Source organism: Sesamum indicum, linkage group LG8 (assembly GCF_026168435.1).
Source record: "Sesamum indicum cultivar Baizhima isolate 11 linkage group LG8, ASM2616843v1, whole genome shotgun sequence".
Taxonomy (NCBI): Eukaryota; Viridiplantae; Streptophyta; class Magnoliopsida; order Lamiales; family Pedaliaceae; genus Sesamum; species Sesamum indicum.
The window spans coordinates 8,236,510-8,253,615 of NC_142664.1; the positions used below are offsets into that span (position 1 = coordinate 8,236,510).

Consider the following 17,106-nt stretch of genomic DNA (forward strand, 5'->3'; position numbering starts at 1 on the left):
TCTCAAAGATATGAGGTTTACAACTATGTTTGAAAATAAGGTATTTCATAGAGGTTCTGTTTATACAAAAAACTTGCTTTTCTTGATTGTTGCTGTTAGCTATAATCAACCATGTAACACCTTGTTCCCAGGGATTTGTGAAATAGTTGGAACTTTAATAACCCCTGGACAGTAATTAATATAGAGACATGTGAAAATGCACAAGAAATTATAATCATTATAGCGCAAAGAATCAATTTTTAGAGCAATGAGATACAGATATATCGGCTGGTCATGGCTTGAGTATTAACCACCTTTATCGTCTGAAACTTAGGCTACATCATTGGGATATCTCTCAAAATGGCGTGACAACCTTTTGAATAGTACACGAACGTATTGAGTGGATTTTGTTGCATAATTAGTGTAGAAAGATTCATTAATGATGATGGCATCACTGTTTGACTCGTACTGACAACATATGTATTGGAATTTGTTTATGTCCAAACAGCAGCCAAATTACGTTGTTTCTTGACACCGCTTGCAGGACTTTGAGGTTGATGAATTCTCAAACGAATACCTGGCTTTGCACCCAATGCCATCAACAACAAAAAAAGGCATCTTTGTTGGAGGAGCAGTTTGAAGCTGTGGAAGATGAGGATGAAAAGGCTATTGGTAGTTCTGATGTATCATCAGCGAGTGAATTGTGAGACGATGAGCATGAAAACACAAAGGCCAAATCCAAGAAGAAAATACAAGCTCCTAGGTGAGACACATGTTCTCATTCAGACAGCAGGAGCAAAATTTCGTTCTTTGTGCATGCAGAAGACATCACATAAAAACAAGTTCAGAATGCACATTTACGTAATAAAGTCTTCAGTATCTTGTCATATCTGCAGATTTTTCGAAGTGAAGGATAAATGGCAAACGAAAGATTTTCTAAAAACTCCTAAAAAATAGAGTGGAAAAACCAACAGAGGGGTTGGGGTTTAATACCACTGGCGGAGGGTTTATTACTCCGGTTGATGGAAGCGAAGATGTGTTTCTTTCATCAATCAGCACACCCAGGAGAAGCGGTGTTGGAGGTGGATGCGACACAAAAATCCAAGAAAGTAAACCCCACTGGTAAAAACCCTAAAAACTACTGTTCGCCTCCCACCATCAAACCCCATCAATACCCACATGTTTCCACTTCTCAAAATTTTTATTTCTTTTATTTATGGTTTGAAAAGCCAACGCAGTAGAGAGGAAAGGGCATGAAAAAAGGAAAAGAAATTGACTGTTAGAGGGAGGTTGAGGGGGGAATTGTTGGGTGCTTGGTTTACAGTTACTGCTAATTTTTTCCTGATAATTACTTTGGTAGGATTGATTACCTTGAGAAAAACAAGATGGTAATGCTAGAAGATTTAGTTATTTATCAAAATCAATAAACTTACTATAAGCACTCTCTCTGTTGTCTGCACTTTAACTTGAATAAAGTTTATGACGTAGTAAAGATTTTGTTTATATACATATATGTATATATTTATGTAAATTCAACTGCCTTATGACTCATATTTAATATTGGAACTCATATCATTCTTCCTATCAAGTGTTCAGAATTCAATTTCTTTTATCTTTCATCTTACAAATTAAGAGGAAGCTGCCGAAAGTTAATCGGTCTCTGGCAGCCCGACTTCTTGAGGAGGATGACGAGTTGAATGAGATTTAGGGAATTGATGATACAGATGTACAGAAAACATCAAAGAATAAGAAAGGTCTCACGAGTGAAGTTCTCAAAGATATGAGGTTTACAACTATGTTTGAAAATAAGGTATTTCATAGAGGTTCTGTTTATACAAAAAACTTGCTTTTCTTGATTGTTGCTGTTAGCTATAATCAACCATGTAACACCTTGTTCCCAGGGATTTGTGAAATAGTTGGAACTTTAATAACCCCTGGACAGTAATTAATATAGAGACATGTGAAAATGCACAAGAAATTATAATCATTATAGCGCAAAGAATCAATTTTTAGAGCAATGAGATACAGATATATCGGCTGGTCATGGCTTGAGTATTAACCACCTTTATCGTCTGAAACTTAGGCTACATCATTGGGATATCTCTCAAAATGGCGTGACAACCTTTTGAATAGTACACGAACGTATTGGGTGGATTTTGTTGCATAATTAGTGTAGAAAGATTCATTAATGATGATGGCATCACTGTTTGACTCGTACTGACAACATATGTATTGGAATTTGTTTATCTCCAAACAGCAGCCAAATTACGTCGTTTCTTGACACCGCTTGCAGGACTTTGAGGTTGATGAATTATCAAACGAATACCTAACGTTGCACCCAATGCCATCAACAACAAAAAAAGGCATCTTTGTTGGAGGAGCAGTTTGAAGCTGTGGAAGATGAGGATGAAAAGGCTATCGGTAGTTCTGATGTATCATCAGTGAGTGAATTGTGAGACGATGAGCATGAAAACACAAAGGCCAAATCCAAGAAGAAAATACAAGCTCCTAGGTGAGACACATGTTTTCATTCGGACAGCAGGTGCAAAATTTCGTTCTTTGTGCATGCAGAAGTCATCACATAAAAACAAGTTCAGAATGCACATTTACGTAATCAAGTCTTCAGTATCTTTTCATATCTGCAGATTTTTCGAAGTGAAGGATAAATGGCAAAAGAAGGATTTTCTAAAAACCCCTCAAAAACAGAGAGGAAAAACCAACAGAGGGGTTGGGGTTTAATACCACTGGCGGAGGGTTTATTACTCCGGTTGATGGAAGCGATGATGTGTTTCTTTCATCAATCAGCACACCCAGGAGAAGCGGTGTTGGACGTGGATGCGACACAAAAATCCAAGAAAGTAAACCCCACTGGTAAAAACCCTAAAAACTACTGTTCTCCTCCCACCATTAAACCCCATCAATACCCACATGTTTCCACATCTCAAAATTCTTATTTCTTTTATTTAGGGTTTGAAAAGCCAAAGCAGTAGAGAGGAAAGGGCATGAAAAAAGGAAAAGAAATTGACTGCTACAGGGAGGTTGAGGGGGGAATTGTTGGGTGCTTGGTTTACAGTTACTGCTAATTTTTTTCTGATAATTACTTTGGTAGGATTGATTACCTTGAGAAGAACAAGATGGTAATGCTAGAAGATTTAGTTATTTATCAAAATCAATAAACTTACTATAAGCACTCTCTCTGTTGTCTGCACTTTAACTTGAATAAAGTTTATGACGTAGTAAAGATTTTGTTTCTATACATATATGTATATATTCATGTAAATTCAACTGCCTTATGACACATATTTAATATTGGAACTCATATCATTCTTCCTATCAAGTGTTCAGAATTCAATTTCTTTTATCTTTCATCTTACAAATTAAGAGGAAGCTGCCGAAAGTTAATCGGTCTCTGGCAGCCCGACTTCTTGAGGAGGATGACGAGTTGAATGAGATTTAGGGAATTGATGATACAGATGTACAGAAAACATCAAAGAATAAGAAAGGTCTCACGAGTGAAGTTCTCAAAGATATGAGGTTTACAACTATGTTTGAAAATAAGGTATTTCATAGAGGTTCTGTTTATACAAAAAACTTGCTTTTCTTGATTGTTGCTGTTAGCTATAATCAACCATGTAACACCTTGTTCCCAGGGATTTGTGAAATAGTTGGAACTTTAATAACCCCTGGACAGTAATTAATATAGAGACATGTGAAAATGCACAAGAAATTATAATCATTATAGCGCAAAGAATCAATTTTTAGAGCAATGAGATACAGATATATCGGCTGGTCATGGCTTGAGTATTAACCACCTTTATCGTCTGAAACTTAGGCTACATCATTGGGATATCTCTCAAAATGGCGTGACAACCTTTTGAATAGTACACGAACGTATTGAGTGGATTTTGTTGCATAATTAGTGTAGAAAGATTCATTAATGATGATGGCATCACTGTTTGACTCGTACTGACAACATATGTATTGGAATTTGTTTATGTCCAAACAGCAGCCAAATTACGTTGTTTCTTGACACCGCTTGCAGGACTTTGAGGTTGATGAATTCTCAAACGAATACCTGGCTTTGCACCCAATGCCATCAACAACAAAAAAAGGCATCTTTGTTGGAGGAGCAGTTTGAAGCTGTGGAAGATGAGGATGAAAAGGCTATTGGTAGTTCTGATGTATCATCAGCGAGTGAATTGTGAGATGATGAGCATGAAAACACAAAGGCCAAATCCAAGAAGAAAATACAAGCTCCTAGGTGAGACACATGTTCTCATTCAGACAGCAGGAGCAAAATTTCGTTCTTTGTGCATGCAGAAGACATCACATAAAAACAAGTTCAGAATGCACATTTACGTAATAAAGTCTTCAGTATCTTGTCATATCTGCAGATTTTTCGAAGTGAAGGATAAATGGCAAACGAAAGATTTTCTAAAAACTCCTAAAAAATAGAGTGGAAAAACCAACAGAGGGGTTGGGGTTTAATACCACTGGCGGAGGGTTTATTACTCCGGTTGATGGAAGCGAAGATGTGTTTCTTTCATCAATCAGCACACCCAGGAGAAGCGGTGTTGGAGGTGGATGCGACACAAAAATCCAAGAAAGTAAACCCCACTGGTAAAAACCCTAAAAACTACTGTTCGCCTCCCACCATCAAACCCCATCAATACCCACATGTTTCCACTTCTCAAAATTTTTATTTCTTTTATTTATGGTTTGAAAAGCCAACGCAGTAGAGAGGAAAGGGCATGAAAAAAGGAAAAGAAATTGACTGTTAGAGGGAGGTTGAGGGGGGAATTGTTGGGTGCTTGGTTTACAGTTACTGCTAATTTTTTCCTGATAATTACTTTGGTAGGATTGATTACCTTGAGAAAAACAAGATGGTAATGCTAGAAGATTTAGTTATTTATTAAAATCAATAAACTTACTGTAAGCACTCTCTCTGTTGTCTGCACTTTAACTTGAATAAAGTTTATGACGTAGTAAAGATTTTGTTTATATACATATATGTATATATTTATGTAAATTCAACTGCCTTATGACTCATATTTAATATTGGAACTCATATCATTCTTCCTATCAAGTGTTCAGAATTCAATTTCTTTTATCTTTCATCTTACAAATTAAGAGGAAGCTGCCGAAAGTTAATCGGTCTCTGGCAGCCCGACTTCTTGAGGAGGATGACGAGTTGAATGAGATTTAGGGAATTGATGATACAGATGTACAGAAAACATCAAAGAATAAGAAAGGTCTCACGAGTGAAGTTCTCAAAGATATGAGGTTTACAACTATGTTTGAAAATAAGGTATTTCATAGAGGTTCTGTTTATACAAAAAACTTGCTTTTCTTGATTGTTGCTGTTAGCTATAATCAACCATGTAACACCTTGTTCCCAGGGATTTGTGAAATAGTTGGAACTTTAATAACCCCTGGACAGTAATTAATATAGAGACATGTGAAAATGCACAAGAAATTATAATCATTATAGCGCAAAGAATCAATTTTTAGAGCAATGAGATACAGATATATCGGCTGGTCATGGCTTGAGTATTAACCACCTTTATCGTCTGAAACTTAGGCTACATCATTGGGATATCTCTCAAAATGGCGTGACAACCTTTTGAATAGTACACGAACGTATTGGGTGGATTTTGTTGCATAATTAGTGTAGAAAGATTCATTAATGATGATGGCATCACTGTTTGACTCGTACTGACAACATATGTATTGGAATTTGTTTATCTCCAAACAGCAGCCAAATTACGTCGTTTCTTGACACCGCTTGCAGGACTTTGAGGTTGATGAATTATCAAACGAATACCTAACGTTGCACCCAATGCCATCAACAACAAAAAAAGGCATCTTTGTTGGAGGAGCAGTTTGAAGCTGTGGAAGATGAGGATGAAAAGGCTATCGGTAGTTCTGATGTATCATCAGTGAGTGAATTGTGAGACGATGAGCATGAAAACACAAAGGCCAAATCCAAGAAGAAAATACAAGCTCCTAGGTGAGACACATGTTTTCATTCGGACAGCAGGTGCAAAATTTCGTTCTTTGTGCATGCAGAAGTCATCACATAAAAACAAGTTCAGAATGCACATTTACGTAATCAAGTCTTCAGTATCTTTTCATATCTGCAGATTTTTCGAAGTGAAGGATAAATGGCAAAAGAAGGATTTTCTAAAAACCCCTCAAAAACAGAGAGGAAAAACCAACAGAGGGGTTGGGGTTTAATACCACTGGCGGAGGGTTTATTACTCCGGTTGATGGAAGCGATGATGTGTTTCTTTCATCAATCAGCACACCCAGGAGAAGCGGTGTTGGAGGTGGATGCGACACAAAAATCCAAGAAAGTAAACCCCACTGGTAAAAACCCTAAAAACTACTGTTCTCCTCCCACCATTAAACCCCATCAATACCCACATGTTTCCACTTCTCAAAATTCTTATTTCTTTTATTTAGGGTTTGAAAAGCCAAAGCAGTAGAGAGGAAAGGGCATGAAAAAAGGAAAAGAAATTGACTGCTACAGGGAGGTTGAGGGGGGAATTGTTGGGTGCTTGGTTTACAGTTACTGCTAATTTTTTTCTGATAATTACTTTGGTAGGATTGATTACCTTGAGAAGAACAAGATGGTAATGCTAGAAGATTTAGTTATTTATCAAAATCAATAAACTTACTATAAGCACTCTCTCTGTTGTCTGCACTTTAACTTGAATAAAGTTTATGACGTAGTAAAGATTTTGTTTCTATACATATATGTATATATTCATGTAAATTCAACTGCCTTATGACACATATTTAATATTGGAACTCATATCATTCTTCCTATCAAGTGTTCAGAATTCAATTTCTTTTATCTTTCATCTTACAAATTAAGAGGAAGCTGCCGAAAGTTAATCGGTCTCTGGCAGCCCGACTTCTTGAGGAGGATGACGAGTTGAATGAGATTTAGGGAATTGATGATACAGATGTACAGAAAACATCAAAGAATAAGAAAGGTCTCACGAGTGAAGTTCTCAAAGATATGAGGTTTACAACTATGTTTGAAAATAAGGTATTTCATAGAGGTTCTGTTTATACAAAAAACTTGCTTTTCTTGATTGTTGCTGTTAGCTATAATCAACCATGTAACACCTTGTTCCCAGGGATTTGTGAAATAGTTGGAACTTTAATAACCCCTGGACAGTAATTAATATAGAGACATGTGAAAATGCACAAGAAATTATAATCATTATAGCGCAAAGAATCAATTTTTAGAGCAATGAGATACAGATATATCGGCTGGTCATGGCTTGAGTATTAACCACCTTTATCGTCTGAAACTTAGGCTACATCATTGGGATATCTCTCAAAATGGCGTGACAACCTTTTGAATAGTACACGAACGTATTGGGTGGATTTTGTTGCATAATTAGTGTAGAAAGATTCATTAATGATGATGGCATCACTGTTTGACTCGTACTGACAACATATGTATTGGAATTTGTTTATGTCCAAACAGCAGCCAAATTACGTTGTTTCTTGACACCGCTTGCAGGACTTTGAGGTTGATGAATTCTCAAACGAATACCTGGCTTTGCACCCAATGCCATCAACAACAAAAAAAGGCATCTTTGTTGGAGGAGCAGTTTGAAGCTGTGGAAGATGAGGATGAAAAGGCTATTGGTAGTTCTGATGTATCATCAGCGAGTGAATTGTGAGACGATGAGCATGAAAACACAAAGGCCAAATCCAAGAAGAAAATACAAGCTCCTAGGTGAGACACATGTTCTCATTCAGACAGCAGGAGCAAAATTTCGTTCTTTGTGCATGCAGAAGACATCACATAAAAACAAGTTCAGAATGCACATTTACGTAATAAAGTCTTCAGTATCTTGTCATATCTGCAGATTTTTCGAAGTGAAGGATAAATGGCAAACGAAAGATTTTCTAAAAACTCCTAAAAAATAGAGTGGAAAAACCAACAGAGGGGTTGGGGTTTAATACCACTGGCGGAGGGTTTATTACTCCGGTTGATGGAAGCGAAGATGTGTTTCTTTCATCAATCAGCACACCCAGGAGAAGCGGTGTTGGAGGTGGATGCGACACAAAAATCCAAGAAAGTAAACCCCACTGGTAAAAACCCTAAAAACTACTGTTCGCCTCCCACCATCAAACCCCATCAATACCCACATGTTTCCACTTCTCAAAATTTTTATTTCTTTTATTTATGGTTTGAAAAGCCAACGCAGTAGAGAGGAAAGGTCATGAAAAAAGGAAAAGAAATTGACTGTTAGAGGGAGGTTGAGGGGGGAATTGTTGGGTGCTTGGTTTACAGTTACTGCTAATTTTTTCCTGATAATTACTTTGGTAGGATTGATTACCTTGAGAAGAACAAGATGGTAATGCTAGAAGATTTAGTTATTTATCAAAATCAATAAACTTACTATAAGCACTCTCTCTGTTGTCTGCACTTTAACTTGAATAAAGTTTATGACGTAGTAAAGATTTTGTTTCTATACATATATGTATATATTCATGTAAATTCAACTGCCTTATGACACATATTTAATATTGGAACTCATATCATTCTTCCTATCAAGTGTTCAGAATTCAATTTCTTTTATCTTTCATCTTACAAATTAAGAGGAAGCTGCCGAAAGTTAATCGGTCTCTGGCAGCCCGACTTCTTGAGGAGGATGACGAGTTGAATGAGATTTAGGGAATTGATGATACAGATGTACAGAAAACATCAAAGAATAAGAAAGGTCTCACGAGTGAAGTTCTCAAAGATATGAGGTTTACAACTATGTTTGAAAATAAGGTATTTCATAGAGGTTCTGTTTATACAAAAAACTTGCTTTTCTTGATTGTTGCTGTTAGCTATAATCAACCATGTAACACCTTGTTCCCAGGGATTTGTGAAATAGTTGGAACTTTAATAACCCCTGGACAGTAATTAATATAGAGACATGTGAAAATGCACAAGAAATTATAATCATTATAGCGCAAAGAATCAATTTTTAGAGCAATGAGATACAGATATATCGGCTGGTCATGGCTTGAGTATTAACCACCTTTATCGTCTGAAACTTAGGCTACATCATTGGGATATCTCTCAAAATGGCGTGACAACCTTTTGAATAGTACACGAACGTATTGGGTGGATTTTGTTGCATAATTAGTGTAGAAAGATTCATTAATGATGATGGCATCACTGTTTGACTCGTACTGACAACATATGTATTGGAATTTGTTTATGTCCAAACAGCAGCCAAATTACGTTGTTTCTTGACACCGCTTGCAGGACTTTGAGGTTGATGAATTCTCAAACGAATACCTGGCTTTGCACCCAATGCCATCAACAACAAAAAAAGGCATCTTTGTTGGAGGAGCAGTTTGAAGCTGTGGAAGATGAGGATGAAAAGGCTATTGGTAGTTCTGATGTATCATCAGCGAGTGAATTGTGAGACGATGAGCATGAAAACACAAAGGCCAAATCCAAGAAGAAAATACAAGCTCCTAGGTGAGACACATGTTCTCATTCAGACAGCAGGAGCAAAATTTCGTTCTTTGTGCATGCAGAAGACATCACATAAAAACAAGTTCAGAATGCACATTTACGTAATAAAGTCTTCAGTATCTTGTCATATCTGCAGATTTTTCGAAGTGAAGGATAAATGGCAAACGAAAGATTTTCTAAAAACTCCTAAAAAATAGAGTGGAAAAACCAACAGAGGGGTTGGGGTTTAATACCACTGGCGGAGGGTTTATTACTCTGGTTGATGGAAGCGAAGATGTGTTTCTTTCATCAATCAGCACACCCAGGAGAAGCGGTGTTGGAGGTGGATGCGACACAAAAATCCAAGAAAGTAAACCCCACTGGTAAAAACCCTAAAAACTACTGTTCGCCTCCCACCATCAAACCCCATCAATACCCACATGTTTCCACTTCTCAAAATTTTTATTTCTTTTATTTATGGTTTGAAAAGCCAACGCAGTAGAGAGGAAAGGTCATGAAAAAAGGAAAAGAAATTGACTGTTAGAGGGAGGTTGAGGGGGGAATTGTTGGGTGCTTGGTTTACAGTTACTGCTAATTTTTTCCTGATAATTACTTTGGTAGGATTGATTACCTTGAGAAAAACAAGATGGTAATGCTAGAAGATTTAGTTATTTATCAAAATCAATAAACTTACTATAAGCACTCTCTCTGTTGTCTGCACTTTAACTTGAATAAAGTTTATGACGTAGTAAAGATTTTGTTTATATACATATATGTATATATTTATGTAAATTCAACTGCCTTATGACTCATATTTAATATTGGAACTCATATCATTCTTCCTATCAAGTGTTCAGAATTCAATTTCTTTTATCTTTCATCTTACAAATTAAGAGGAAGCTGCCGAAAGTTAATCGGTCTCTGGCAGCCCGACTTCTTGAGGAGGATGACGAGTTGAATGAGATTTAGGGAATTGATGATACAGATGTACAGAAAACATCAAAGAATAAGAAAGGTCTCACGAGTGAAGTTCTCAAAGATATGAGGTTTACAACTATGTTTGAAAATAAGGTATTTCATAGAGGTTCTGTTTATACAAAAAACTTGCTTTTCTTGATTGTTGCTGTTAGCTATAATCAACCATGTAACACCTTGTTCCCAGGGATTTGTGAAATAGTTGGAACTTTAATAACCCCTGGACAGTAATTAATATAGAGACATGTGAAAATGCACAAGAAATTATAATCATTATAGCGCAAAGAATCAATTTTTAGAGCAATGAGATACAGATATATCGGCTGGTCATGGCTTGAGTATTAACCACCTTTATCGTCTGAAACTTAGGCTACATCATTGGGATATCTCTCAAAATGGCGTGACAACCTTTTGAATAGTACACGAACGTATTGGGTGGATTTTGTTGCATAATTAGTGTAGAAAGATTCATTAATGATGATGGCATCACTGTTTGACTCGTACTGACAACATATGTATTGGAATTTGTTTATGTCCAAACAGCAGCCAAATTACGTTGTTTCTTGACACCGCTTGCAGGACTTTGAGGTTGATGAATTCTCAAACGAATACCTGGATTTGCACCCAATGCCATCAACAACAAAAAAAGGCATCTTTGTTGGAGGAGCAGTTTGAAGCTGTGGAAGATGAGGATGAAAAGGCTATTGGTAGTTCTGATGTATCATCAGCGAGTGAATTGTGAGACGATGAGCATGAAAACACAAAGGCCAAATCCAAGAAGAAAATACAAGCTCCTAGGTGAGACACATGTTCTCATTCAGACAGCAGGAGCAAAATTTCGTTCTTTGTGCATGCAGAAGACATCACATAAAAACAAGTTCAGAATGCACATTTACGTAATCAAGTCTTCAGTATCTTGTCATATCTGCAGATTTTTCGAAGTGAAGGATAAATGGCAAACGAAAGATTTTCTAAAAACCCCTCAAAAACAGAGTGGAAAAACCAACAGAGGGGTTGGGGTTTAATACCACTGGCGGAGGGTTTATTACTCCGGTTGATGGAAGCGAAGATGTGTTTCTTTCATCAATCAGCACACCCAGGAGAAGCGGTGTTGGAGGTGGATGCGACACAAAAATCCAAGAAAGTAAACCCCACTGGTAAAAACCCTAAAAACTACTGTTCGCCTCCCACCATCAAACCCCATCAATACCCACATGTTTCCACTTCTCAAAATTTTTATTTCTTTCATTTATGGTTTGAAAAGCCAAAGCAGTAGAGAGGAAAGGGCATGAAAAAAGGAAAAGAAATTGACTGTTAGAGGGAGGTTGAGGGGGGAATTGTTGGGTGCTTGGTTTACAGTTACTGCTAATTTTTTCCTGATAATTACTTTGGTAGGATTGATTACCTTGAGAAAAACAAGATGGTAATGCTAGAAGATTTAGTTATTTATCAAAATCAATAAACTTACTATAAGCACTCTCTCTGTTGTCTGCACTTTAACTTGAATAAAGTTTATGACGTAGTAAAGATTTTGTTTATATACATATATGTATATATTTATGTAAATTCAACTGCCTTATGACTCATATTTAATATTGGAACTCATATCATTCTTCCTATCAAGTGTTCAGAATTCAATTTCTTTTATCTTTCATCTTACAAATTAAGAGGAAGCTGCCGAAAGTTAATCGGTCTCTGGCAGCCCGACTTCTTGAGGAGGATGACGAGTTGAATGAGATTTAGGGAAGTGATGATGCAGATGTTCAGAAAACATCAAATAATAAGAAAGGTCTCACGAGTGAAGTTCTCAAAGATATGAGGTTTACAACTATGTTTGAAAATAAGGTATTTCATAGAGGTTCTGTTTATGCAAAAAAAACTTGCTTTTCTTGATTGCTGCTGTTAGTTATAATCAACCATGTAATACCTTGTTCCCAGGAATTTGTGAAATAGTTGGAATTTTAATAACCCCTGGACAGTAATTAATATAGAGACATGTGAAAATGCACAAGAAATTATAATCATTATAGCGCAAAGAATCAATTTTTAGAGCAATGAGATACAGATATATCGGCTGGTCATGGCTTGAGTATTAACCACCTTTATCCTCTAAAATTTAGGCTACATCATTGGGATATCTCTCAAAATGGCGTGACAACCTTTTGAATAGTACACGAATGTATTGGGTGGATTTTGTTGGATGATTAGTGTAGAAAGATTCATTAATGATGATGGCATCACTGTTTGACTCATACTGACAACATATGTATTGGAATTTGTTTATGTCCAAATAGCAGCCAAATTACGTTGTTTCTTGACACCGCTTGCAGGACTTTGAGGTTGATGAATTCTCAAACGTATACCTGACGTTGCACCCAAAGCCATCAACAACAAAAAAAGGCATCTTTGTTGGAGGAGCAGTTTGAAGCTGTGGAAGATGAGGATGAAAAGGCTATCGGTAGTTCTGATGTATCATCAGCGGGTGAATTGTGAGACGATGAGCATGAAAACACAAAGGCCAAATCCAAGAAGAAAATACAAGCTCCTAGGCGAGACACATGTTTTCCTTCGGACAGCAGGAGCAAAATTTCGTTCTTTGTGCATGCAGAAGTCATCACATAAAAACAAGTTCAGAATGCACATTTACGTAATCAAGTCTTCAGTATCTTTTCATATCTGCAGATTTTTCGAAGTGAAGGATAAATGGCAAAAGAAGGATTTTCTAAAAACCCCTCAAAAACAGAGAGGAAAAACCAACAGAGGGGTTGGGGTTTAATACCACTGGCGGAGGGTTTATTACTCCGGTTGATAGAAGCGAAGATGTGTTTCTTTCATCAATCAGCACACCCAGGAGAAGCGGTGTTGGAGGTGGATGCGACACAAAAATCCAAGAAAGTAAACCCCACTGGTAAAAACCCTAAAAACTACTCTTCTCCTCCCACCATTAAACCCCATCAATACCCACATGTTTCCACTTCTCAAAATTCTTATTTCTTTTATTTAGGGTTTGAAAAGCCAAAGCAGTAGAGAGGAAAGGGCATGAAAAAAGGAAAAGAAATTGACTGCTACAGGGAGGTTGAGGGGGGAATTGTTGGGTGCTTGGTTTACAGTTACTGCTAATTTTTTTCTGATAATTACTTTGGTAGGATTGATTACCTTGAGAAGAACAAGATGGTAATGCTAGAAGATTTAGTTATTTATCAAAATCAATAAACTTACTATAAGCACTCTCTCTGTTGTCTGCACTTTAACCTGAATAAAGTTTATGACGTAGTAAAGATTTTGTTTATATACATATATGTATATATTCATGTAAATGCAACTGCCTTATGACTCATATTTAATAATGGAACTCATATCATTCTTCCTATCAAGTGTTCAGAATTCAATTTCTTTTATCTTTCATCTTACAAATTAAGAGGAAGCTGCCGAAAGTTAATCGGTCTCTGGCAGCCCGACTTCTTGAGGAGGATGACGAGTTGAATGAGATTTAGGGAATTGATGATACAGATGTACAGAAAACATCAAAGAATAAGAAAGGTCTCACGAGTGAAGTTCTCAAAGAAATGAGGTTTACAACTATGTTTGAAAATAAGGTATTTCATAGAGGTTCTGTTTATGCAAAAAACTTGCTTTTCTTGATTGCTGCTGTTAGCTATAATCAACCATGTAACACCTTGTTCCTAGGGATTTGTGAAATAGTTGGAACTTTAATAACCCCTGGACAGTAATTAATATAGAGACATGTGAAAATGCACAAGAAATTATAATCATTATAGCGCAAAGAATCAATTTTTAGAGCAATGAGATACAGATATATCGGCTGGTCATGGCTTGAGTATTAACCACCTTTATCGCCTGAAATTTAGGCTACATCATTGGGATATCTCTCAAAATGGCGTGACAACCTTTTGAATAGTACACGAATGTATTGGGTGGATTTTGTTGGATGATTAGTGTAGAAAGATTCATTAATGATGATGGCATCACTGTTTGACTCGTACTGACAACATATGTATTGGAATTTGTTTATGTCCAAACAGCAGCCAAATTACGTTGTTTCTTGACACCGCTTACAGGACTTTGAGGTTGATGAATTCTCAAACGAATACCTGGCTTTGCACCCAATGCCATCAACAACAAAAAAAGGCATCTTTGTTGGAGGAGCAGTTTGAAGCTGTGGAAGATGAGGATGAAAAGGCTATTGGTAGTTCTGATGTATCATCAGCGAGTGAATTGTGAGACGATGAGCATGAAAACACAAAGGCCAAATCCAAGAAGAAAATACAAGCTCCTAGGTGAGACACATGTTCTCATTCAGACAGCAGGAGCAAAATTTCGTTCTTTGTGCATGCAGAAGACATCACATAAAAACAAGTTCAGAATGCACATTTACGTAATCAAGTCTTCAGTATCTTGTCATATCTGCAGATTTTTCGAAGTGAAGGATAAATGGCAAACGAAAGATTTTCTAAAAACCCCTCAAAAACAGAGTGGAAAAACCAACAGAGGGGTTGGGGTTTAATACCACTGGCGGAGGGTTTATTACTCCGGTTGATGGAAGCGAAGATGTGTTTCTTTCATCAATCAGCACACCCAGGAGAAGCGGTGTTGGAGGTGGATGCGACACAAAAATCCAAGAAAGTAAACCCCACTGGTAAAAACCCTAAAAACTACTGTTCGCCTCCCACCATCAAACCCCATCAATACCCACATGTTTCCACTTCTCAAAATTTTTATTTCTTTCATTTATGGTTTGAAAAGCCAAAGCAGTAGAGAGGAAAGGGCATGAAAAAAGGAAAAGAAATTGACTGTTAGAGGGAGGTTGAGGGGGGAATTGTTGGGTGCTTGGTTTACAGTTACTGCTAATTTTTTCCTGATAATTACTTTGGTAGGATTGATTACCTTGAGAAGAACAAGATGGTAATGCTAGAAGATTTAGTTATTTATTAAAATCAATAAACTTACTGTAAGCACTCTCTCTGTTGTCTGCACTTTAACTTGAATAAAGTTTATGACGTAGTAAAGATTTTGTTTATATACATATATGTATATATTTATGTAAATTCAACTGCCTTATGACTCATATTTAATATTGGAACTCATATCATTCTTCCTATCAAGTGTTCAGAATTCAATTTCTTTTATCTTTCATCTTACAAATTAAGAGGAAGCTGCCGAAAGTTAATCGGTCTCTGGCAGCCCGACTTCTTGAGGAGGATGACGAGTTGAATGAGATTTGGGGAATTAATGATACAGATGTACAGAGAACATCAAAGAATAAGAAAGGTCTCACGAGTGAAGTTCTCAAAGATATGAGGTTTACAACTATGTTTGAAAATAAGGTATTTCATAGAGGTTCTGTTTATGCAAAAAACTTGCTTTTCTTGATTGCTGCTGTTAGCTATAATCAACCATGTAAAACCTTGTTCCCAGGGATTTGTGAAATAGTTGGAACTTTAATAACCCCTGGACAGTAATTAATATAGAGACATGTGAAAATGCACAAGAAATTATAATCATTATAGCGCAAAGAATCAATTTTTAGAGCAATGAGATACAGATATATCGGCTGGTCTTGGCTTGAGTATTAACCACCTTTATCGTCTGAAATTTAGGCTACATCATTGGGATATCTCTCAAAATGGCGTGACAACCTTTTGAATAGTACACGAATGTATTGGGTGGATTTTGTTGGATGATTAGTGTAGAAAGATTCATTAATGATGATGGCATCACTGTTTGACTCGTACTGACAACATATGTATTAGAATTTGTTTATGTCCAAACAGCAGCCAAATTACGTTGTTTCTTGACACCGCTTGCAGGACTTTGAGGTTGATGAATTCTCAAACGAATACCTGGATTTGCACCCAATGCCATCAACAACAAAAAAAGGCATCTTTGTTGGAGGAGCAGTTTGAAGCTGTGGAAGATGAGGATGAAAAGGCTATTGGTAGTTCTGATGTATCATCAGGGAGTGAATTGTGAGACGATGAGCATGAAAACACAAAGGCCAAATCCAAGAAGAAAATACAAGCTCCTAGGTGAGACACATGATTTCATTCGGACAGCAGGAGCAAAATTTCGTTCTTTGTGCATGCAGAAGTCATCACATAAAAACAAGTTCAGAATGCACATTTACGTAATCAAGTCTTCAGTATCTTGTCATATCTGCAGATTTTTCGAAGTGAAGGATAAATGGCAAACGAAGGATTTTCTAAAAACCCCTCAAAAACAGAGAGGAAAAACCAACAGAGGGGTTGGGGTTTAATACCACTGGCGGAGGGTTTATTACTCCGGTTGATAGAAGCGAAGATGTGTTTCTTTCATCAATCAGCACACCCAGGAGAAGCGGTGTTGGAGGTGGATGCGACACAAAAATCCAAGAAAGTAAACCCCACTGGTAAAAACCCTAAAAACTACTCTTCTCCTCCCACCATTAAACCCCATCAATACCCACATGTTTCCACTTCTCAAAATTCTTATTTCTTTTATTTAGGGTTTGAAAAGCCAAAGCAGTAGAGAGGAAAGGGCATGAAAAAAGGAAAAGAAATTGACTGCTACAGGGAGGTTGAGGGGGGAATTGTTGGGTGCTTGGTTTACAGTTACTGCTAATTTTTTTCTGATAATTACTTTGGTAGGATTGATTACCTTGAGAAGAACAA

At 36.9% G+C, this 17,106-nt stretch overlaps 1 long non-coding RNA gene across 1 annotated transcript; it reads left to right on the forward strand.

Moving 5' to 3' along the window:
- The first annotated feature begins 537 nt into the window (after positions 1 to 537).
- Positions 538 to 3,102, forward strand: LOC148787166 (uncharacterized). The gene is made up of 3 exons (XR_016066956.1): positions 538 to 742; positions 2,273 to 2,491; positions 2,625 to 3,102. It is a non-coding gene; the product is annotated as an uncharacterized LOC148787166 (long non-coding RNA).
- Positions 3,103 to 17,106: the final 14,004 nt, after the last annotated feature.